Genomic DNA, 24,074 nt, shown 5'->3' with positions numbered 1-24,074 from the left:
CAAACTTCTTGATGATCTCCAAAATTGTTTTATTGTACCTCTCAACTCCCCCACTCGAGTCTCGGCGGTAGGCAATGTGGAGTTTTCTCTTTACCCCTAGTATCTCCCACATCTTTGTCATCACCTTACTGGTAAAATTACTTCCTTGGTCTGACTCAATCCTTTGAGGAAGGCCGAAACAAGAGAAGATGTGATTGATCATTAGGACGGTAGCTGTTTCCGCCTTGCCATTTGGGCCAGAAGACCTTCCACCCACTTAGAAAAACAAGCATGTCACGATCAACATGTACTTGTTTCCGCCAGAGGAGTGACTCACTGGCCCAATGAAATCGACTTGCAACATCAAACAAGGCAGTGTCATTCCCCTTTTCTGCAGGGGAGGTTGGTGTCTGAGGGAACTTGGCTGAAAACGAAGTACACACAAGACACCCCTTTAAGTATAGGTCGAGGTCCTGACCCATGTGTTGCCACCTCCCAAGATTTCTAAGGTTGTATGAAACCCCCTGTAACCGGCAGTGGTCATGTAATTGCAGTGACTTAACATCAGGCTTTGAAATGAGGTAGGTACCACTCACTGGTCCCATCCAGATATGAATCTCCGTACCAACAAACCGTCTTGGACTCAGAACATTTTGGAAAACAACACCCGGAGATCCTCTTTCCCGATATAATCAGATTCTGTCAGAGGAAAATTCATGGGGTTTTCAATGTTGATAACATTTCCCAAAAATAGGGTCCTCTTTTTGTGCCATAATCAAATCAGCATCTGGAGTTTCTTTACTCCACCGGACAGTTGAGAATTAATTTTGAGCATGTGTTTGGGGCCTGGTGACAGCTGCGACCTGGATTTCCCCCAAAAGTGATTTGGCTTCTAAGAGATCCTCGTGGATAGCTCTAGTTTTGGCCATATTGTCAGCCAGGTAATTTCCTGTTTTGTCTGGTAACTCTATTTTGAGTGACCTCTGATTTTTTTCCAATAGATGGCAATTTCATTAAAGGTGACCAGATCATCAATTGCTTGGATTAATTTCCCGTGCTTGAGCGGTTTGTTATTCACACACAGCATGCCTCGATTTTTCAATTGAACAGGTGCTCCACGACCCATTCCTGACATAATCTGAATCAGTGATTATGATCAGTTCTTTGAATTGCTGTTGCACGGCAGTGAAGATGGCTTGATGTACAACCATCAACTCGGCCACCTGACTAATTTGGAGCCCTATTTTGTACCAAGCAGAGGGCTCTGGGATATCATTCACCCAGGCACTACCAATGTCAGTCACTAGTATTTTTCACCCGTGATTATCAACATGGTAGGACCATGCATCCACATAAACTGTGGGTATCCCCTGGCACGTGTCTTCCCCATAGACTTTGTGCAGGGAATTAAGGTACGCCTCCATATTGTCTTTGGTTTTTACACTTTCATCCTTGAGACAGTTCTCTTGAGCACAGTCATGCAAGTCAGCCAAAACATGCACTAGAGGACTCTTCTTGTTTAGGCCATATCTGACCTCCAAAGGAAAGCCTTCCATGGACAGAATCCAGGAGATATTGCAAAGGCTGGTGAGGAATCTCGACAATGATGTGCTCCCCTGGATGAATGGGCGGTAAATCTTCAATGCCCACACCGTTGCCAGGCATCCCTTTTTGCAATCGTTGAACTTTTCCTCCATAGAGGACAAAGTATTGCTTGCGTACGAGATCACTTTGTTGACCTTGTCGTGCTTTTGGCATAATACTACCGTTAAGCAAGTATTTGAGAATCCCATCTCCAAGAAGAATTCCTTGTTCATTATTGGGTGAGCCAAACGAGGCACTTGGGAAAGGCTTCTCTTTACTTGTTTTACTGCCACAGATTGTTCGGGACCCCACTCCCACTTGACCCTTGAATTTAATAAATGGACCAAGGGTCGCATGACCTCTGTGTAGTCCTCTATGAACTTTCTACTATAATTAGTGATTCCAAGAAGGCTTCTTAGTTCAGGCAGAGTAGTAGGGTCTTTCAATTTCAATAATGATTCCACCTTTTTTGCCTGGGGACTGAGACCCGTAGGGGTGATTTCATGCCCTAAGAAGTTCACGCAGGTCTTACACCACTGTGCCTTCTGAAAGGACAGTTTTGCTCTGGCTTTCTGCAAATGGGTCAGAACATAGAGTATTTCAGCTATGGGTCCTCCACAGTTGAGCTTTTGATTAAAACATCATCTACATAGGCTAGGTTCCCCTTTCGCCCAAGTTGGGCATGGCCTTAAAGGATAGTTCCGGGACTTTTTTTTTATTGTCCCTACGGGTCGGCCATGTGTTTGTAAGCATAAATCGGTAGATCGTAGGAAACTTTCCTATGGACCTTACCCGACTTTTCGCCCATTATCGCACTCGAAATCAGCCGCCATTTTGTGATAATCCTATCATTCCGCCGCATCGCCCTGGCTCACCTGCCTTTGCGGCACTAAATCAAATCCCCCGCCCCTGAAACAGACATTATCAAAACATTCATATTCCCCGCCTCTCTCCGTGACGTTACTGTGCTGCGTAGGCAAACGCGCCCAGGCGTCTTCTACGCGACTCCACACAGACCCCGGAAATCAACACAGATCAGCTCACAATACAGCGCACCACAATTCGGAATATGAAACTGTACTTTGAAATCAAACCGCAAGATTGTAAATGTGGTAAAGTACATTTATTTGACATCAAATGTTTAGAGAATATTCAGCGATTTGCATTTTTATTTGCTCATGTTCCAAAAAGTTCGTATTGAGGAACGCGATGGTCCTTTGCTGTACACAGGGTCTTAGAGCATCTCACAATACAGCGCCACAATTCGGAATGTGAAACCGTGGTTTAAAAGCAAACGGCAAGATTGTACATTTGGCAAAGTACGTTTATTGGACATCAAATGTTTAGAGAATATTCAGCGATTTGCATTTTTCTTTGCTCTCGATCCAAATTAGTTCGTCTTGAGGGAAGCGATGTTCGTGTGCAGTACATGGGGTGTTGTTTTACGATAAAAATAAGCTCTTCGGTCGCACTGATAATCGCATGGCTGTTCCAACAACGAGGCACTAGGCCACCACAACGGTAGGTATGTTGCATCTAACCGTTAGTACCGCGTAAGGGCATACTTGTACTTGGCGATCGTCCCATAAAATGGTCAGGGTGGTAACGTTGTTCATGCGGAGAAGCAACTGGCGGCTGTAGAAGCTGTCCGCCGGTGTCCGGTACTCGTGACACAGACAGTAGTGAACGATGTACCTAAAAACATAAAAAATGAAATTAGTCTCACCATCAGATCCTTATTAAAATCATAGCGAGGACAGCGCTACTGGGTGTACACAAGTGTTTAAAGGCGTGGCGAGGCAGGGAGGGGGGGGAGTGGAGTACAAGGTAAGTAGCATAAAATAATAAATAAATAGGGCCAGCTGGTGGCAAGTGCAAGGTAAGTGCAGAACAAGTGCTGGGAAGGGGGGGCTGTAGGATACTGAGACAGTCCCCCAGTGCAGGGGTTGACAGGGAGGCAGTGCAGGTGGAGAGTGGAAGGGCCCAGGACCGAGGTCGCAGACAGTGGACCAGTTGTAGCAGGGGAGAGGGAGAGAGAAAGCAGAAGCAAAGAGGAAGGTTTTGAGGTGCTTCAGTAAAAGCAGATGTTTCTCCTCAAGTTAGTGCGCGGTAGAAAACAATATGCCACATAGAACGAACAAGTACAACTGAACCCGTCTTTAAAGCCACTGTATAGTAATGAAATTGCGGTATAAACTCATCAAAAGTTACTTACATTATATTTGCATTTTCCATTGTGTCTCTGTGTAGGGCAGACCCGAAACACCACTCCTTCTTTGCCGACGTTACTTCTTCTAATGAACGTGGCTCATCGTTTCGTTTCTGAAATTTTATTCATTATCTTTTTTTTTCAGGATGGTCCCGGCCTGTCAAGGTCAAATCACAATAGAACCTTATACTGGGTCGTGGGCCGTTCCGCCACCCGAGCAAAACATCAAAGCAGCTGACCTTCACTTTGAGCGAGCACACATTTCTAGTTAGCTGCAGTTAGTGTAAGGGCATCTTGTCTGCGTGCCTTTTTTTTTATTGTCCCTATGGGTCGGCCATGTGTTTGTAATACGGAAACATTCTATAATTTTTGTAAAAATGATTTATATTACTGTTTGGTTTAATTGCAATGGGCCTGCAACATGAGGAGACTCGAGAGAACAGACAATAAAATTACAATCATTTAAACCGTGATGTGTATTTCTCAATGAGCTCTGCTTTAGGTGGACATGGAACAGAGGCAATGTTGGGTGGCAATGCAGTTGTCCCCTGCATAGGTTCGTTCACCACTCCATGTATGTGCCTATCGAGGACATCTACGATAAGTCTCTCAATAAACTCATATTGCATATCCTCAAACACTGGTTTGATCACCCATTGTTTACTTCTTTTAGTGAAGGCCTTATTGTAGCGAAGCGTCCCTAAAGTTCCGGTCGTCCTACTTTGTTGACGGCCAACATTATGGTTATGTGCCAAGACCGCTAGAAGAGTCCGATTTATCATGCCTTCCATGCCAAAATGCAATCTTTTGGGCCTGTACTTTAGGCACATATTGTGGAACACCTCCAAATCTCCTGTGTGGCAGAATTCCGTGAGTCCCCTCAAATCTCTTGTTATAGTTTTATCAAATACAATCTTTTCAATGGCCTTGTGAGTGGGTGATGAAGGAATCAACCACTTCTTCTTCCGTGCCTCCTCTGTGGACAAATGGCCATGTTCACATTTGTGGAAATGCTCATTTGTCGACCATCGATGTACGTTGCTACAGTGCAACATTACTGACCGCCATTTTTCCAGTAGAATTTCCAACGACCCTTCACATGTTTTTGAGCTCCACCAAAGATGGTTGCTGATTGACTTGGACCACTGTGAAATACCTTGCATATCTTTTTTTTTTCCTGCAGCCGACAATTTTTTATTGATTGTTTTTGCAAGATGCCATACGTCAAATTGGTGATTTATATTTTTGTACTCTTCTCTCATTGTCTTGGCAATTGAAACGTGTCTGTCCGTGGCTATCAGGTCGATCACCATTCCCCGCGATTGTAGTTCTTGCAATGATGCTACAAAGCCAACTTTCTCCATGGCCACTGAGGATGTACTTTGTGACACCTGCACGACCACCGAACTCACAATTTTCTTACTTTCCATGTCCTGAAAGTGGTAGGTGCAGTACTTGGCTGAAAATCCTGGGCTGTCGCACTGTCCATCACTGGCTAGCCTGAACCGTTTGCCCGCGAATGTACTATCAATAGACATTTTTTCCATTCTCCAAGCTTCGCTAATGGCTGGAAATAGATAATCGGTTTGGTATTTGTAGAACTGAGTTTTCGCAATGAAATGGATTCCCACAAACTGAAAGAAAGACTCTAACTTTTTAAAACTTGAACCACTAAAAAGTGCAGCCGCTGCACAAAGTAGATTGCCTGCTGGCAGTTGCCCCAGCATGGGTTGTGCAGACCATGCGAACGGATGATATTGTGTACAGGTGGCATGTATTTTAAGGTTAGTGCCTCGAATTGCACGAGTCACATTAATCAATGGCTCCCCACATACTTCCCCACCAACCCAATGCCCACATTTCATCATCATAATAATATCCATCAAACAGCTATCGAATACAATGAATTTGGCCTCTTTCCTTATACTGTCACTCTGCGTCCCAGCTGGTTCGGCCTGTAACGTTGAGGACATGTCACTCGCATGAAAGGTACAATCTCTGATATCGTCTTCCGCTATGCTGAGTGATATTGATGGTGTTTCATTGTCGTCCACTTCATTCGCTTCCATTGCAACATCTGTTCCTTGTCCGGAGATGGGAGAAAAAAACAATGTCTTCAACTTTCGCGCGCTCTTATTTTTTGCGGGTGTGGATTCTGTGAATTGATCTCCGACTGCATCCAAACTACCAGGAGGACATTCACTATCAATGGCTGGTGGTGGTATAGCTCCGTTGTCAATCACTTCATATTCTTCCCATTGGCACGATGCATCTCCAGTCTCAAGTCCCTGCCAAAAGGTTTGACAAGCAACATCTCTCGTTCGCTTCACTGTCTGTGTAGATCTAGTTCTTACACCCACTCGCAACTAGAGGACAGATTAGAAAAGGGATGTTCAGTTTAAACACAACTTACAGTATTGAACTATTGACAGTGAAAGACAACATAATATAGTGAACAGGACACTAACCTTCTTTTGCTTTCTTTTCTTTGAAACTTTCTTGCCTCGAACTTCAACATCTGGACGCTGTTGCTCCGACTCGTGTGTGCATGTCTCCACTTCCTCTCGCGCTGCAACGACTATATTTTCATGATAAGCACATCCATCACTCACTGAGGCTCCATCGACTCCCTGAAACATAGAACTTTCATTAGTATGTATAATAATATTGAAAACACAAAATGTACTTGGGGACCAATACCCATACGTACATCTCAATAGCAAAACACGAATGAACGCATTGTGTAGAACATTCAAACGACAATAGTTCACGCATTGTTGATCTAGTTAGATTGAACTGTCAAGATCCATACCTCGGGCTCCGCATAGACTTCCATTGATGATATTATTGAAGATGACGCTTCAGCAACTCCCTGAAACACAGTAATTGCATTAGTATGGTTTTCTATTTTGTTTAAAAGAACATAAACTTTCTGCAGGCGTCAACGGCTCATCTAAATAGACCTGCACAAAGGATCAGTTGTCTAAAATAAATAATGGATATCTAAATATGATTCGATTTGCTCCATCGTTGGAAGTGTCACCACCCAGAGATCTGCATCAACTACTAGGGGTGATGTTCTTGTTGAAGAAGCTCCGTCAGCTCCCTGAAACATAGTACTTGCGTTAATAAAGAAGGAAGTATAGCGGATGTAATCACGTCATTTGATCTCGCATGATTGATCTGTCAGTATCCATACCTCGAAATGCATAAGAACATCAAGGGACGCTGTAACTGCGGTGCACACTTCTGCAAGCTGTTGCGCCGACCCGTAACTGCATGCTCCCCCTTCTTCTTGGACTAATGCTCCATCGACTCCCTGAAACATAGGACTTTCATTAGTAATGAACACAATATTGAAAAAAGAAGACACATAGGAGGGCGACGACAGAAGGACATACCAATGGCTAAAAACGAAAGAAACATTGTGTGTAACAATCACGCTACAAGAATGCAAGATCTGATGATCTCCATCGATGGAACTGTCCGGAAACGTACCTCGAGCATCTGAGTGACATCTACGGTTGTCGTCAATGCGTTGGACTCCTCAGCATCTCCCTGAAAGACAGTACTTGCATTATTTTGGATAACAATAATTATAACTGAAAACAAAGACTAGAGGACGAGTACTGTGGTGTACCATTAGGTAAAATAATTACACGATCAATTAAAACTATTGATTTACATGCCTAAAACAAGTCAGTGTCAGAATAGCTAAGTAAGATTACCCGATAGGCGCTTGAAGTGGCTGATGACTGCAATAACGACACGGATGGAGAATCTTCCGCCTTCATATTGAGTGGATACATAAATGGGGAAATTATTGTTAGCTAATGCTACACACTACCGCAAGGCCGAGAGACAAATACGTAAACTTGACTCACCAGTGGAGGGATGTGGACGAATAGAGTGGGAATAGCGGTTGAGAGCAATTTTCGCCTCGCTCGCGGTGTTTTCTTCTTTATTAGCAATGATGTGGAGTACATGTCTGGGCTAAAGTGCCTGCTGCAGATGAGGTATCGATCACCCCTCTTGTCCGCAAAGACTTCTAGGACTCTACTTTCTATCTCAGAGGCTGGATATCCGCAATATCGGACCCATTCTCTTATCTGATCTATTGTCTTAGGGAAAACATGCATTATAGTACCTTCAGATTTGTTATGAGTCTTCGAAGGGCAACCGCCAATGGAACAGGCAGGCATTATGGAAAGTTCTGAAAAGTAAAGATCAACAATTCTCTATGAATACCAATGTGTTAAAACATTAAATGACACATAAAAGGTTCAATGCAAGGTCCGTTTTGGTTCTTGGAACTATACACGTTATTCACATGCGGATAAGTATTTCAATAACTTTCAAAAAATAGAAAAAGTAATTTGACTAAACTCAGAACATGTGACTAGTTCCTTGCATGTACTGTCGTGAACGAAAAGAAAACATGGATGCAATTTGATGACTACTAGCAAATAGATATAAATTAAAAAATTGGACGCAAAATGATTATGGTACATGGACTTACCTTGACGAACAAACAGTTAGATGCAGGGATCAGAGTAGTTTCTTGTCGTAGAACAGGGAGCAGTTCACAGGTTGCAAACTGACGAGTTTGCTCAAAGTGGTCACGGAAGTTCACAGAGACGAAGAGCAGATAACCAGCACCTTCACGGGTTGACTAGCAAAGCGCAAAGAAGTTCTCATTAGAAATATGAAGTGGGTTATAAAGAATTCGAAACAGGGGTGTGTTTGTGAATGAATGACGTGTATATGTCGTGGCATTATGCGGATTGCAGGGGGGCGTCCTGCGTGAGGGGGGATGCTTGGCAGGAGACACGGGGTCTGGAGGTAGACATGGGAACAACAACCCATGCTCTATAGACCACTTTGAAGTGTACATGGTCTTTGGCACCTCTTGGCCTTTATCGCTCCCTGACAGCTCCACTTGCCAGCAGCGCAAGTACCCTGGTGCGAACTGCCTTTGATAGGGCGGGGGGGGTGGATCGGGGCGGTGGTCATGCAGACAAGACACAGGAAGACTCGTGAATGGAGACACACTTATGTGGATTGCAGGGGGGCGTCCAGCGTGAGGGGGGATGCTTGGCAGGAGACACGGGGTCTGGAGGTAGACATGGGAACAACAACCCATGCTCTATAGACCACTTTGAAGTGTACATGGTCTTTGGCACCTCTTGGCCTTTATCGCTCCCTGACAGCTCCACTTGCCAGCAGCGCAAGTACCCTGGTGCGAACTGCCTTTGATAGGGCGGGGGGGGGGTGGATCGGGGCGGTGGTCGTGCAGACAAGACACAGGAAGACTCGTGAATGGAGACACACTTATGTGGATTGCAGGGGGGCGTCCAGCGTGAGGGGGGATGCTTGGCAGGAGACACGGGGTCTGGAGGTAGACATGGGAACAACAACCCATGCTCTATAGACCACTTTGAAGTGTACATGGTCTTTGGCACCTCTTGGCCTTTATCGCTCCCTGACAGCTCCACTTGCCAGCAGCGCAAGTACCCTGGTGCGAACTGCCTTTGATAGGGCGGGGGGGGTGGATCGGGGCGGTGGTCGTGCAGACAAGACACAGGAAGACTCGTGAATGGAGACACACTTATGTGGATTGCAGGGGGGTGTCCAGCGTGAGGGGGGATGCTTGGCAGGAGACACGGGGTCTGGAGGTAGACGTGGGAACAACAACCCATGCTCTATAGACCACTTTGAAGTGTACATGGTCTTTGGCACCTCTTGGCCTTTATCGCTCCCTGACAGCTCCACTTGCCAGCAGCGCAAGTACCCTGGTGCGAACTGCCTTTGATAGGGCGGGGGGGGGGTGGATCGGGGCGGTGGTCGTGCAGAGAAGACCCGTTTGCCGCAGGGCCTCACCAAGGAGAGGCCATCTAACTGAATGTAAGAGGATGGCTGCAGGATCTACTACATGGAAGGCAGGGGGGTGAGTTTATAAATACCTCACCCTCCCAGGAGAATATACACTAGATTCATTTAAAAAATCAAAACAACCATTGTTAAAATATATGTTGGGCTTTATTTTAGATTTTAGTTAAACATAAATAATAAACATTACACATTGTAAAGTTGAGGTTGCAGCACATCGAGGGAAAATCCGCGGTATTGTCCACTGTCACTGGGGAAATGTTGTCTAATGGCAAGTACCGCACAGGCAGGTATTACTCTCCGAACGCGGTGTCCGAGCCTCCCGTGAAGCCACCAAGTGAAGCAACGATAGGCCACCAGCCTGTACCACCTGTGAAAAAAAAAGATGCAAACTGTATTAAACTGACCAAACTTTCTTATCAATGTTGATTCAGGTAACACATGTCATTTTTCTTAGAAAAAAATTATATCTAGAAAATGCACTATATGGAACCAATTTACATGCGTTCGAATGATATGTAAATGTAATTTTATATGTGGGAGACGACCATGAAATAGTGGTGGCATCCCTGACATCACAAACAGAGTATACTTACTCGTTACTCGGATTACGCGGACGAACAGTGCCACGAAGTTCGTGCATAAGCACCATCATCATCCTCAACACTGTCCGTGAGAGGCAGGCTTCCCTGAACTCTGGCAGCTCGGTGATGCATTGCGGACTTTGCTCGCCTTCCTGCAGACTTTGCTCGCTTTCCGAAATGTAGGCCAAGCACCCGGAATTTTCACGGCAGCAGCAGTTCTCCTCCTCAGTTGGCATTAGCTCGCACCGATTGCACGTGCACCAGGTGGAGACGCCGTCCATGCGACATGGTCCAGGCTCTTCATCCGTTGACTGGTCCTCCCAACTGCCGTCCGAATCCCCATCGTTTTCGCGTGCTTGCCTTTCCAGTAGTTCCTCCTCGGTGTACTCGGGCTCGTACATATACGGCATTATTGTGGCCATTGTGCGGTAAAGATAGTAAAATAATTTACAGAGATGGTACAGGTGTTCACACGGGCTACAAGCGGCGAAGGTAGCTGACCAGAGCACTGAAACGAGTCACAGAATACTCAAAGTAACACAGAGAGAGGAATGGAATCGAAAATCTGCTGCTGTATGTTGTGAAACGGTCTGTTTATACTTATTGGGGAAAGAGGCGTCCTGCCATTTCCATGGCAACACGTCAATAGCTGAGGCGCAGCGATTGTTGACACGAGACGTGCTTGAAATGGGCAGTACGCGTCTGCTGATGTCAGGCTCAGGGGCGGGGGATTTGATTTAGTGCCGCAAAGGCAGGTGAGCCAGGGCGATGCGGCGGAATGATAGGATTATCACAAAATGGCGGCTGATTTCGAGTGCGATAATGGGCGAAAAGTCGGGTAAGGTCCATAGGAAAGTTTCCTACGATCTACCGATTTATGCTTACAAACACATGGCCGACCCGTAGGGACAATAAAAAAAAAGTCCCGGAACTATCCTTTAAGTAGGAAGATATTACATTTGTTGGCATATTTTATGTATCCAAAGGGGGTTCAAGTCCACATGTATTGCTACCCCCCTCCCCGAAGGTAAAGGCAAGCTTGTACTGGTCTTCCCTACTCACGGGTACTGTCCAGTATCCGTTGGTCAGGTCAATGGCGATATACACCTTTGGCCCTTGCATCTGGGCCAGTCCCTGATCGATGTAAGGAAGGGGCCATCTTGACATCTGGACCTGTTTATTTAACTCGCTAAGGTCTGCGCAAAGTCTCCATTGGCCATTGGGTTTGAGTATCCCCAGTACCGGGTTGTTAAAGGTATTGTGGATTGTATAAATTATCCCACAGGATTCTTAATTTTTAATAATCTCTGTGAGTGACTCCATAGACCAGAGAGGCAACCGGTATTGCTTCACAAATCTGGGAGCCATCTCGTAGTCCATTGTTATGGAGATTGAATGTATCTCTGTGCGTCCACAGTCATACAAATCCACAGCAAAGATGTCCTGAAAATCCCAAAACACCTGTTTCAGCTTCTGCTTTTGCTCCTCGGTCTCACAGGCATCAGCGAGATTGATTCCTTCTTCGACCATCTGCTTAAAGCCTGGAAATTCCTCGGGTTTGGCAATGTTTGTGGTATCCTCCAGCTGGGTGTTGAGATCTCTTGTCATGGTGCTGGCATGGACATGAGGTTTCAAGGATGGGAGGTAGTCACTGTTGACTTGAAATACCACCTCTTCCTTCCTGATGTCACAGGTCACCTCTTCCCCACCATAAGGGCAGCAGGAGTACACCAACAAATTCCCCCCGGGTGAAAATCTTTTCTGGAGGGATATTGTTGTCAAAATTGTAACAGTCATTTGGAAGTGGTCCAATGATCCCATTACCTAAGTCAATAGACTAATGTTGGGCATCAACCGCCATTCCAATAAATGTGTCTGCACCCAAAGTGATACTTCTAGTGTCGCTGTTATCCACCAATATTCAAATGGTGTCATGTTCTAGGTCAACTAGGGCCGTTGGATGTAAATACAAAACTTGCTGTTAGAGGTGAGAATTCAAATTTCTGTAAGCATCCTTGTTTTTAAGATTCTGTCCTCGCTTAATTGTTGGGGGGAATTGTAAATTGTCATTCCTGTCCTAGGATCTTGACCACTTCTCCCATTTAAACTTCAACCACATGCAGCAGGAATTGAGCTGACCAAAATTCTTTGTCAGTGCTGTCAAAGCCCACGCGGTTACCCCTCAGTCGGGAACAGGCTTTGTAATTAATTAGGTCCAAATTAATTGCGAATCGATATAGAATGTCACTGCCTAAGTAAAACGCGGAGGGGACATCTCTCACAACCCAAAAAGGATGTTCGATGCTTTTGTCACCAATGGAGATTTTTAGCATACACCTGCCGGGCTAGAGATGTTTGGAATTTGGAGTTTCCAGGCCCATTTCCCACTATCAATCAACGTAAATGTGGGAAAGGTGTGATCTTTTGGGAGTTTCCTGAATAATGATTTGCTGATGAAGCTTCTTCAATTATTCAGGCATACGCAATCGAGAACAGGCTCCCCCGTCTTTACCAGAATGGGGAAAAACAGCTGTTCACCCTTTATCTGGATGTGGGTCAAACTTTGAGCTGGTTTTTCATCATCTTTTATTTTGGGAGTTGGGTTTTCTTCAGATTGTGAATTGGTATACATTTTTAGAGTATTTCCTTCCAGTGTGGAATGCCACTTAAAGCTGGGAGGGAGGTTGATTTTCAAAAATGGGGAACGGTTCCCATCACCAGTGTGTTCTCCTACAGAGATGACAGTGATGTCTGGGACTTGATTGTTCCTAAAGTGGAATTCTCTTTTATCGGACCATTGTTCAATCATGTGGCATGTGTCATTTAAACTCACATAATTTGTACTTTGTTTTAATTTGATTGGCTGGTTAGTGTGAGTCCAGAGGACCTTTTTCATGCAGTCAATCAGAGGTGATAACCTCCGAAGGAGGTCATTCCACAGTAGACAAGGTGTGCCCTCTGGAGTGACGACTAACACCCGGTGTTTCAAACTATGTCGCCCAATTTTGATCTCCATATCCAGAGTCCCTTCAATGGAAATATCATTTTCATGGAAGTTTTGGAGTTGTCCAGGAAGAGGTGTGAGGGAATTTGGTGACTCTCCCCCCTACCTGAATTAATTTGGTCAAAGGCCTTTTTGGACAGGAGGGTGGCTTGGGATCCAGTATCCACCAGCGCCCAGCATTCACATTGACCCTGTACCTTGACAGAGGCATAACATCGTCCTTCTCTCTCGTCAAGGGGTAAAAGAGAATGTGCATTTTGTGCCAGCGTGGCAGTACATTTTTTTTTATATTGAACTCTGACACTGTGTGATCTTGGACAGTTTTCCGTATCAGAGTCTGGGAATCTGTAAAGAAGATTTTTTGCCCAGATATCTGTGGGACTGGAAAGTTCCCTTTTCCCCCTGATTCTTTGCTGTCCCCCTTTTCCTGGATACAGTTACCAGAGCCTGTTTGGGGGAGGATCCCTCATTGCATTCAGGGTCATCAGGTTGGCATTGTTGGGGTTCAAGGATTGGTTGCTCTGGGTCAGCCCTCATACTTACCCAGTCTAAATCATGGGGCCTCATTAGGAGTGTTGCGGTAAGGCAACAACGATGCCGGTAGTGCTACTGGTGCCGTTTCTACCTCGCTGCAACATTCTGAGTATGCTCGCGGGTGCCGCTCTGGAACGCCTGGTCAGACCAGGCGTGCAGGGCAGCACCTGCGAGCAGTACCAGATGGTAGCAATGGCCCCATTATTAACAGGACCGTTGTTACCATCCTCCCCATTCCCACTGAGCCCTATGGGGGCTCAAATGGAATGGGGATGTACGGGTCTGGGTCCCGCAAAAGGGAATTACCGGCCCCTCCAAGGTCGGAATGGCCCGGTAAGTCCCCTTTTGCAGGACCTGGACACAGGTTTGGGGGTAGCCAGGCCCTTATTACTCGTAATGAAGCCCATGGTCTTTTGGGACCCATTTCTCCTTGGGAGGTATCCCTCCATCCCTGAAAGAGAAGATGATGTTCCCTGAATCTTCCAGGGATTCTTCCCCTTCAAATGAGATGATGCGGACTTCCTCCATAAAGTGGGTTTTTCTATGATGATTTCTCCTACTTACCCTCAGTTCCCTAGGTTCTAGTTTTACGGGGGTATAAGATTGGTGTTCAGGTTCAGAGGTTTTGTTCTGGTGAGCATGGAAGCTTCTTCTAGGGCTTTGCATTCTCCCTTCCCCCGGGTCCGCTCCTCTGGAACCTGTTGGTTGTCAGAGGTTCATACCTGTCATTCCTCTGGGGCACTAGACCCGGGTGTTGAGCTGTTCTGGGCAGTAATTTCCATTACATGCGACCCAGGTCTTCTGTTAAATGTTGGACCTGGCTCTCAGTTGAGACATCCTTTCTGGTTGGTAGATGGGTCTGGATTCATACATTTGCTGCTCCCGGAAAGGGTAGCTGTCCCTTCTTCTCCCAGAGTAGCTTGTGTATTGAGAGTTTCCCTGATAACCCTCCATTCTTGGTCTCCCTTCTCCCTGATTTGAGAATCTGTTGTCCTGAAAGTGGGAGAGAGAGGAGGATTGTTCTGGAAATTGGGGTTTGAAGGGTATCTGGGAAAGAAACTTAGGTTGGGGGTGGAGTATTTGTTCCCTCCTGAGGGAAGTTCTGAAGGAAGTTTTGAGAAAGCTTTCCTATGGCAGTACATACCTGATTGGACCCCCCCCTTGTGCCAGGGGAGTCCATACATACCCCAAGATGGGTCTGTTACCGTTGTATCTAGGGCTGATATAGGTGGTAGGAGCGTTGGTCGGATATCCTGACTGGCTACCACCGATTGGGTAGGATCAGATGGTCTCCTCTGCCTCTCATTCTGCTTATTAGTATTAGTGGGAGGAGTAATTTTAGGCCCCAAATTTCAAAGTCCAATTGGGGGTATTTTTCACCTTTGCAAAAGCGGGTGTGGTTGACGGTTTGGGGTTTTTAGGATTATTTTTGTTTACAGAGGGCTTGACCTGTTCTATCACCCAATCTAGGGTCCTACGTTCAGGGATTACCAATTGGGTCATAATGTATTTCGGGAGCGCATGGAAGTAAGTGTTAATGAACTCCTGGCTATTGGTATTCACCCGCCTATAGTTCTGGGCAAATGCCCATTTGAGCTCTTGCACAAACTCTCTGCGTGCTTGGTCTTCCCCACACTGCAGGTTGTAGGCCGCCTTGCGGGCCTCCTGAGAGTTCTTGTGAATGGAGAAATGCTTTAAGATAGCCGCCTTATAGGTGGGTCATCTTTGGTGATCTTGATCCTCCAGCCCTACAAAGAAGCTGGAGTATTCCGGGGAGAATGTCAATTTGGCGAACAACATGGAATTTTTATCATTCTTGGTACCAAAAGAAGTCATGATTTGGTTATACATTTCTATATGCTCCCATACAGAGTATTTGGCATTCTTGTAGCACTGAGTCATAAACCTCTTTATGGCCTTTATCTGCCGAATTGGGTCTTTCACAAGACCTCTTGTCTGTTTGGCAGAATTTATTTTCCGCTACACCTGAGTCCACTCACCCTCTGGCTCAGAGCTGCTACTATTGGTTGTCCACTCCCTGTCCTCTAGGCGCTCCTTAACTCTCTGAGACTGGGAATCCCTCCCAGAATGACGGGATCTGGTCTGTTCTCCCCTGTGGTGCTGTGGGCTCTCACGGTCACTTCCCTGTACTCCCCTTTTCAAACAGGGGAGTACTCATCTTCCTCATTCCTTCTTCCAGGAATGGTGGAGAATTCCCTCCACCTCCCTGAATGTGTGAAGGTTTTTAAAATACTCTTTTGAGGCCTGGACTTTGCTTCTTCTCTGTCTGCAAAGTGTACCAGGTGGTCTCTTTGTAACTTTAGCTTCTTCCAGTCTAACTCCCTGATCCTTTCATCATAGGAGCCCTCCTGGTCAGAAATACATGCTAGGGTATTTTTAAATCTGGGTAAAGATGAATGCCTGTCAATAACTAACAGGGACTGGCCTTCTGGCTCAGTTTGAGTAGGCCTGGTTGAGTCCAGCTGCCTCATGTTTCCCTGCTCTTGAAAACTGGCAAGCATGAAATTAGCAGAACCCTGTACATATAAGGTGGAGAGTTAGCTTGAGGTCCCTGGTAAAGTGGTAATGACTCTGTGATCAGAGGGTGCTTTTCCATACTCTAACTGGTCAGGGTGCCTCAAAGCCTGTTTGTATTTGGCTATTTCCTTTTCCAAACACTCAGATTTTTTTTTCTTAGCCCCTATCTCTTGGTGTTATATAGAGGCCTGAGATTTCAACTCTGATACCAGTGCTTGAGTAGCTTCTAGCACTGTATTGTGCCAATACCTGGTCACTGAGTCCCTTGTTCTCCTCACAAAGGGACTCAATTTCCTTCTCTGAGGCTTGTATTGTCTGGGCATATTCAGACCTCTTCATTTGCAGGACACTAATCTCTTCCCTTTGTGCACATTTGGCCTGTGTTGCTTGCTGTAGGTCAAACTCTGCTTGCCTCAAATGTTCCATTAATTGTTTGTTTTCTATCTTCACATCAGTCAGTACCTGAGAACATAACTCACTTTTCTGCATGTCCATCCTTAACTGGCACACTTCCTGACACGGAGCACTTTTCTCCTGACAGAATTTGCTATTCTCTTCCCTGAACTGCTCTCTCTGTTGTTTCAGAGTGTTGAAAGATTAGCACATCTGATCGAATTCCGCATGGGAATTGACATCCCTAATGATCAACTGGCTAATTTCAGCTTTCAGTTGTTTAATCTGCGCCTGAAATGCAAAAATGTCCTCTAAGCAGGTTTTATTGTGAACAATGTGCTCACTTAAATTGTGTTGACTCACTCTCAGGTTCTCAAAACTGTCTTGATAATCCTCTTTCAGTGCAGAAAATTGAGCCTCAAGCTCTAAATGTGATTTCTGTTGTGTCACTAACTCATCTTTTAGCTACTGAATCATGTCTGTTGTTTCAACTCTCTCTGTGCTTGGTCCAAAAGCTCAGACTGGTTTTGCACAGAGGTTTTACTATCCTGGTATCTTTCTTCCATGATCATCATATGGAAGTACATATATGCTGTGAGCTGAGTCATTTTAATTTTCTCATCTCTACTTGTCTGTGTCATAAAAAAAATCTGTCAGGGCCTGGTGTAACAGCCCCTTATCCTGCCACATATCAACATTTGCAGAGGTAACTACCTGCATCATTCTAGCGTGCCACATTTCATGGTCCTGTAGTACCCATTCACCTTTAATAAGCTATTTGGATAGTAGGGGATTCCTGGCCATATTGATTTCTGTGGTGCTCATTCTGAAATGTGTTCTGCACCCACTATGCTCTCTATGCAAGGGCAAAATATCAACCCTGTTCCTGCTTCATTTGTACTCACAATGAAGCTCAAATCAACACTGTTTTATCTATACACCGCCATGAAACCCAGGGTACAAGTCTGAATAGCGCCTTCACAACGCAATACAACTTTCCATCCACTGAAATTGAATTGCTCCTAAATGAATAGTCTGCTACTACAGCACTGTCACGAGTGGAAACTCTCTACTAATCTCGGCACAAGCCCCCAGTTTTGTTGTGGTTTATTACGCAGTCACACTCACACTCAACTCAGGGAGTTACTCCCCCCCCAACTCATTATTGTTTAAGGTCCCCTTTGGTAAGTCCTCCAACCCGTCTTGCACCCAAACCCAGCAAATACCCGGTGCCACAATGGACTAGGAATCAGGCCAGCATGTAGTTAGAATATTGATTTATTTATTTTATTTAAGCCAAATTTGACAAATAGACTAACATCAGCCACCAATGCTGTGGCAACACAAGAACAGAAATGACTTCCGTAATCGCAACAAATCAGAAATAATACTGATATATGTAGTCACAATTTCCTGCAGCTTTCTTTTCAAATCAACCACCAATACAGCAAAAGAACAATTCAAAACACACAGTGATTGCTGATTTGGTTATAATACTTTTCTTCAGGCAACCCCCACCCTCAAAACATCAATTAGACTTGACCACATTGAATTGAATGCTAGTGGCAGAGAGTGGGAACACAATGGGAAAATCATTTTGGGATTCTGATAAAATGCACCTTTTAGAAAAAGGCAACCAAGGCGCAACATAGTTTTTTTTATTTATTACCTCAGATGCATTATGAGGGAAAGAAAAGCAATGGGAAAAATAGTATTGTTGCACATAAAAAGAAAAGGCAGGGCTTTGTGGTTTAGGTCAGAGCACAATGGAAACAAAAGGGCATTTTCGTTTTGCACTCTGCACACTCACATGGAACAGGGCTTTGTGATTCATTCTTTTGGTACATCTTTATGTCTATACCGGCTCAAAACACATTGGGAAGAGCTTGTTAGTTTTGAATGTCGACAAAACACATCCTGTGATTTCTATAGGGGAATTAATTGATTTACTTGAATTAAATATGCTAAGGACCTACACAGACAAACAGTATATTTTGCTATAGGTAAATAACTAGAGCAATATTTGAAAAATGCAGGGCCTACACACAATCTATGGCTTTGTGGATAGCTATACTTATAGCAGAGGCCTTGTAATGGACATCAGGCGATAGCAGGGCACCTCTGGGACAGTAATGGTGTCAGTACAGGATAGTCCCCTCTGGCTCCTCCAAGGGGCCCCAGTCAACAGCAATGTCTCCTGGTCCCTGCCTCCAATGCAAGGTTTGGGGCCTCTCTGCTTGGGTGTTTCTTGCATGAGTTCAGCAGCACTTTTCATCCTGCAATAAGTGGAAAAGCTCAGTTCTGATGCAAACTGGTTTACTTATAAGGCAAATGACATCACAAAATTGTCATGATTCCCACAAAAGGGATTGGTTGGTTTTCTCTACCCACCTCCCACCTGTGTTCGAATAGGACAAGAAGATGACGGGTGTGAGTTGGGAAAGCTGTGGGAGGAGAAAGCTTTGTCATCCCAAACTGTGATGTGGGTTCGGCCTGTTTAGACTCTGCAAATCTACCAACATGGAAGTACCCTAATTATAAAAATCTTTACATGAACGGATATATTTTTTAAGAACTACATTTTAAGGCAAATCAGATGATGCCAATCTGAAGTCGGTATGCCCTTCCTATGCAGAAATATGGTTTTTCTTCATTTATTCAGGAGCCTTATTAGTGAAAAATATGCCACTTTACAGTTCCCATGTTAATTGTATCCTTCACCCTCACACCAACTTTCAAATCTCTTGGAATCAAGGGAAGGCCCAAATCAAATTTTCATTAATAACTTTAGTTATGTTTATCACATACAACTCAAAGAGGGCTACTGTCACCTTTAATACAAGTCTGGAATAACCATTGTGGCATATACGCTGCCCCTTTTATGCAATAATATGTATTTTTCTATTAACTAAACACCATTTTTTTCTTTATTCACTTTGTTTCATTTTCCCCTGAGCATGTTTTCAGCCAGAGGCTGGCTCATGTTTATCTTCGCCTCTTCTTTTAAGTCCTGTAATGGCCCTGGCTGCAACTCTAATGGACATTTTAAGGGAATTGTGACCTTAAGGTCACTTCTACTGAAAGAACAGATATAGCCTTAGGTTTAAATCAAGGCACTGTATTTCTTTATTTCTAATCAATGGCCTTGATTGATGGTTGACAACCAGACCTCCCTCTCCAAGATCATCAGCAGAGGAAAGGTCTTGGAGGTTAAGTTTCATCTTTAGGAGAAATGACCGGCTGCATGTAAAAGTCTGCAAGCAATGTCTTTTAAACTCACACACAATACATTTTACATTACATTTTATAAGACACCTGGGCCTTATATCCATGTGTAACATACTTTAATCTCACAGTTGCAAAATACATGAATATCACTTGTGGATTGTCCATATATACAGGGCAGTTAGATGAGAAAACAGTGTCCAAACTCTGAAAGTCTAGTGAGCACTTCCCTTAGCATACTGTCATTTTAATGAGGAAAAAGGAGGTTCTTATAGTTCTTATAATTTCAGTGAGCTAGGATTCACTTCAGATGACTGGAGCACAATCTGGTATTACATTGAAGATAATATACAAACTGTTATCAGTCTCATTAAGTAAATATGCAGCTCTCCATGTATTAAGTAAAACAGGATTGTCAGCCACATGTCTTGCTTTTTCTTGCTGAAATGCAAGGCACATAAATTTACACTTTTGAGATTCAAGCCCACTTTCTTTCCTTTGAGATTTAGGCCTGTTTTTGGTTCAATAGGCATCATGTCTGACATCACCATTTCGGTGCTGACCTTACACTTCAATGGGACTACCAAAATTACTTTGAGGTTCTTTATTTCTGGAATTCAGGGGCTGCATTTCACCCCACAACCTTAATTTGGATGATGAAAAAGGAAGTTCTTTAATTTCTTATAATTGCAAGAAGTTTTGTTTCAATTGAAATTACTGGAGAACAATCTGGTATTGCATTGAAGATAATGTACACACAGTTATCTGTCTCTATAAGTAAAAAATGTAGCTTTCCATGGATTTAGTAAAACAGCATTGTCAGCCACATGTCTTTCTTTTCCTTGCTGATATGCACTGTGCATATCTTCGCACTTTTGAACTTCCCAGCATATGTCTCAATCATTTGAGATTTAGGCCTGTCTTTAGTTCAATAGGCCACATGTCGGACATCACTATTTCTGTGCTGGCTTCAGACTTCAATGGGACTTTACAATCAGTCTGGCCTCTTTATTTCTGGTGTGCAGCAGCTATATTTCACTCCTCAGGTACCCCCCTCCTGTTTCGATGATTCCAGTGAGACGGAGAGAAGAGCAAAGAGAGAGTGGGGTTTATGTTTCCTGGTGTCACAATATGTCTCAGACTCAAATCTATGGAATAAGGAATGACTCACCATGACTAGTTCCAGACCTCTGGCGTATCTCCATCATGGCACATCCACTGTTTTCCTTGTCCTAAGGGAGTAGTGATCTGGTCTGCACTCCACTCTTTTTGGAGTTTGGGTTTTGGTCCTGGACCCCTCCCTTTCCAGTAGATCCACCTTCGGCCTGTAGAGGCAAGAAGTTATTTAATCGGCCGAGAAAAAAAGAGAGGTTAAGTATTTCATACAGTACTAATTTCTCCAGTATGATCGACATACAAATTAACAAAACAACCAGTTACACATTACTTTTCACTTGACGTATATAATTCAGAACATGATCATTACTTTTGGTACATTCCTGATAAGTACAAGTTGTTTCACTCGATGTAAATATGTGATTTTCTCCACCCGGGTTCCCATTCTTTACTTTTATTCTTCAGATGGTTTTTGGCTAGACCCTCACTGGGTTCTTCAATCAGTCGCAAAGTCTGTTTGTGATGACAGCTTTTCAACTGATTGATATGAACCCATTTCTCTTCCATCTGTTCTCCTTTAGGGATGTGGATCTTATAGGTGACAGTTGAGATTTTGTCGACAATTTCAAGAGCACTGTGCCAAGAGAGGAGGAACTTCTGCTCTTTGGTCTGGTTCCTATGGAAATTGTACAGGTAGACCCCGTCTCCTACTTCATACTCTTTCTTGGTGGTCTTTAAAACATAGTGGGTTTTCATCCCCTCTGCCGACTTTTCTAAATTTTGCTGAGAGTAAGCAAAAGCATGCTGAAGGTGTTTTCATACATTTTCTATATACTCATGGGTCGTGGACTCGCTGATTAGGGTCTGGTCTTGAGTTCTGTAGAGCAGATGTTGAGGTAGCACTATTTTTCGTCCACTCATGAGCTTGAATGGAGACATTTCTGTCACAGAAGATGGTGTAGACCTGACTTGCAAATCTAACCAAGGCAGTGTCATTCCCCTTTTCTGTAGGGGAGCTCTGTGTGTGAGAGAACTTGGCTGAAACTGAGACACCCCTTTCAGTTTGGGTCAAGGTCCTTACCCATTTGTGGCCAGTATGCAACCTCTCACAAGATTTCTATGGTTGTATGAAACCCCCTATGACCGGCAGGGGCTGCATCATGGGTGTGACTTAACATCAGTCTTCGGAATGAGGTAGGTACCAAACACTGGTCACATCCAGACATGGATCTCCATACCGATAAACCATCTTGGATTCGGAACATTTTGGAAAACTTCATCAACACCTGTAGATCCTCTTTCGCGATATAATCGGATTCTGTCAGAGTAAAGTTCACAGGGTTTTGCAAATGTCAATAATATTTCCCAATAATCGGGTCGTCTTTTTGTGCAATAATCAAATCAGGATCTGAGGTTTCTTTACTCCACTGGGCAGAGTTCATTTTCGGCATGTGTTTGGGACCTGGTGACAACAGTGACCTGGATTTCCCGGTACACGGATTCAGCCAAGTCATTTCCAGCTTTGTCTGGTCCCTCTATTTTGGAATGACCCCAGATCTTTTTCCAATAGATGGTCATCTCATTAGAGGTGACCAGATCATCAATTGCTTGGATTAATTTCCTGTGCATGAGTGGTTTGTTATTCGCACACAGCATGCCTAGATTTTTCCAATTAATCATGTGCTCCACAAACCCATTCCTGACATAATCTGAATCCATGATTATGACCAGTTCTGTTGGTGCTGCACAGCAGTGAGGACATCTTCATGTACCGCCATCAACTCTGCCACCTGACTACTTCTGGGACCTATTTTGTGCCCAGCAGAGGGCTCTGTGGCATCATTCACCCAGGCATCCCCAATGGCAGGAACTAGTTCTTTTTCCCCCATGATTATCAACATGGTAGGTGCACCCATCTACATAAACTGTGGGTATCCCCTGGCACGTGTCTTCCTCATAGATTTTGTGTGGGGAAGTAAGGTACGCCTCCATATTGTCCTTGGTCTTTAGATGTTCGTCCTGAAGACAGTTTTCTTGAGCACAGTCATGCAAGCCAGCCAAACCTTGCACCAGTCGACTTTGTTTTGGCCATATCTGACCTCCACAGGAAAGCCTTGGATGGACAGAATCCAGGAAGTAATTCTGGAATTACTCACATTCCCTCTTCGGATTCGGTCACTTTGGAGATATTGCAAGGGCTGGTGAGGAGTCTTAACTATGATGTGCTCCATCTGGCTGAACGGGTGGTAATTCTTCAATACCCACACCGTTGCCAGGAGTGGCTTTTCTGTTAGGCTCACCTCCTCTCCGGTGTTACTTCGGTGAGCGAGCTCTATTCAAGAGATGTGGAGATTTGTAGCTGACAAATCCTGCCTACTGTTGTAGCCCTCTGCTGCAAGGCGACAACACACAGAGGGATCAAACAGTCGGAAGGCAGGACACAACACCCATGACACACCTGTTTGGAAAAGTAAACAACAATTAGTTCACTCTTCCTCGGTAAGTCAACCCCAAGAACCCACAAGTAACTAACCCACCTCTGTAAGAGGAAGTATCGACCCCTGAAGGAGGACTGGGTAGCATGGGTAAGATGGCTAGTGCACCGGTGTGGGATTCAGCATGGAAAGGACAACCCTGAAACAACAAGAGCCCCCACTATGAATGCAGAGATTATACAAGTGATACCAGAGTGATTCAGGAATGAGAGTTCTCTTACCCATAGAGGAACCGGAGAGGAATGTCTTGGAAGTCCAGAGGGTCCTAAGCCTATCTTGATGGCACGAGGATGCCTGCAATGATATAAATCCAAGTACAGCAGTTCCCTATTTCCGACGGTACGCGGATGTCTAACAGTACTAATAATGCGTAGCGTCTCTAGTCCAAGTGCTGGGAAATCGGAACTATCCGTGAGGTTAGTAAATGGATTGATTGAAGATCTGTGAAGCAAGCTGAAGTCCTCAAAGCAGAGCAGGCAGCATATGGCAAGAGCAAAGCAGGTGAAGTCCGTGAAACAGGCTGA

General features: G+C 44.5%; 1 long non-coding RNA gene across 1 annotated transcript in view; it reads right to left on the bottom strand.

Moving 5' to 3' along the window:
- Window positions 1-18,045: 18,045 nt before the first annotated feature.
- The window catches only part of LOC138498609 (uncharacterized), a 108,461-nt gene continuing 102,432 nt past the window's right edge, over window positions 18,046-24,074 (bottom strand). Inside the window, exons 2-3 of the long non-coding RNA XR_011278781.1 lie at window positions 21,111-21,264; window positions 18,046-18,990 (exon numbers count right to left, since the gene is read on the bottom strand). This is a non-coding gene — a long non-coding RNA (uncharacterized lncRNA). The remainder of the gene's footprint in view (window positions 18,991-21,110; window positions 21,265-24,074) is intronic.

The sequence above is a fragment of the Ambystoma mexicanum genome, chromosome 5q (assembly GCF_040938575.1).
Source record: "Ambystoma mexicanum isolate Mex_15411 chromosome 5q, UKY_AmexF1_1, whole genome shotgun sequence".
In the NCBI taxonomy this organism is placed as follows: Eukaryota; Metazoa; Chordata; class Amphibia; order Caudata; family Ambystomatidae; genus Ambystoma; species Ambystoma mexicanum.
This window is presented reverse-complemented; position numbering and strand designations above follow the sequence as displayed.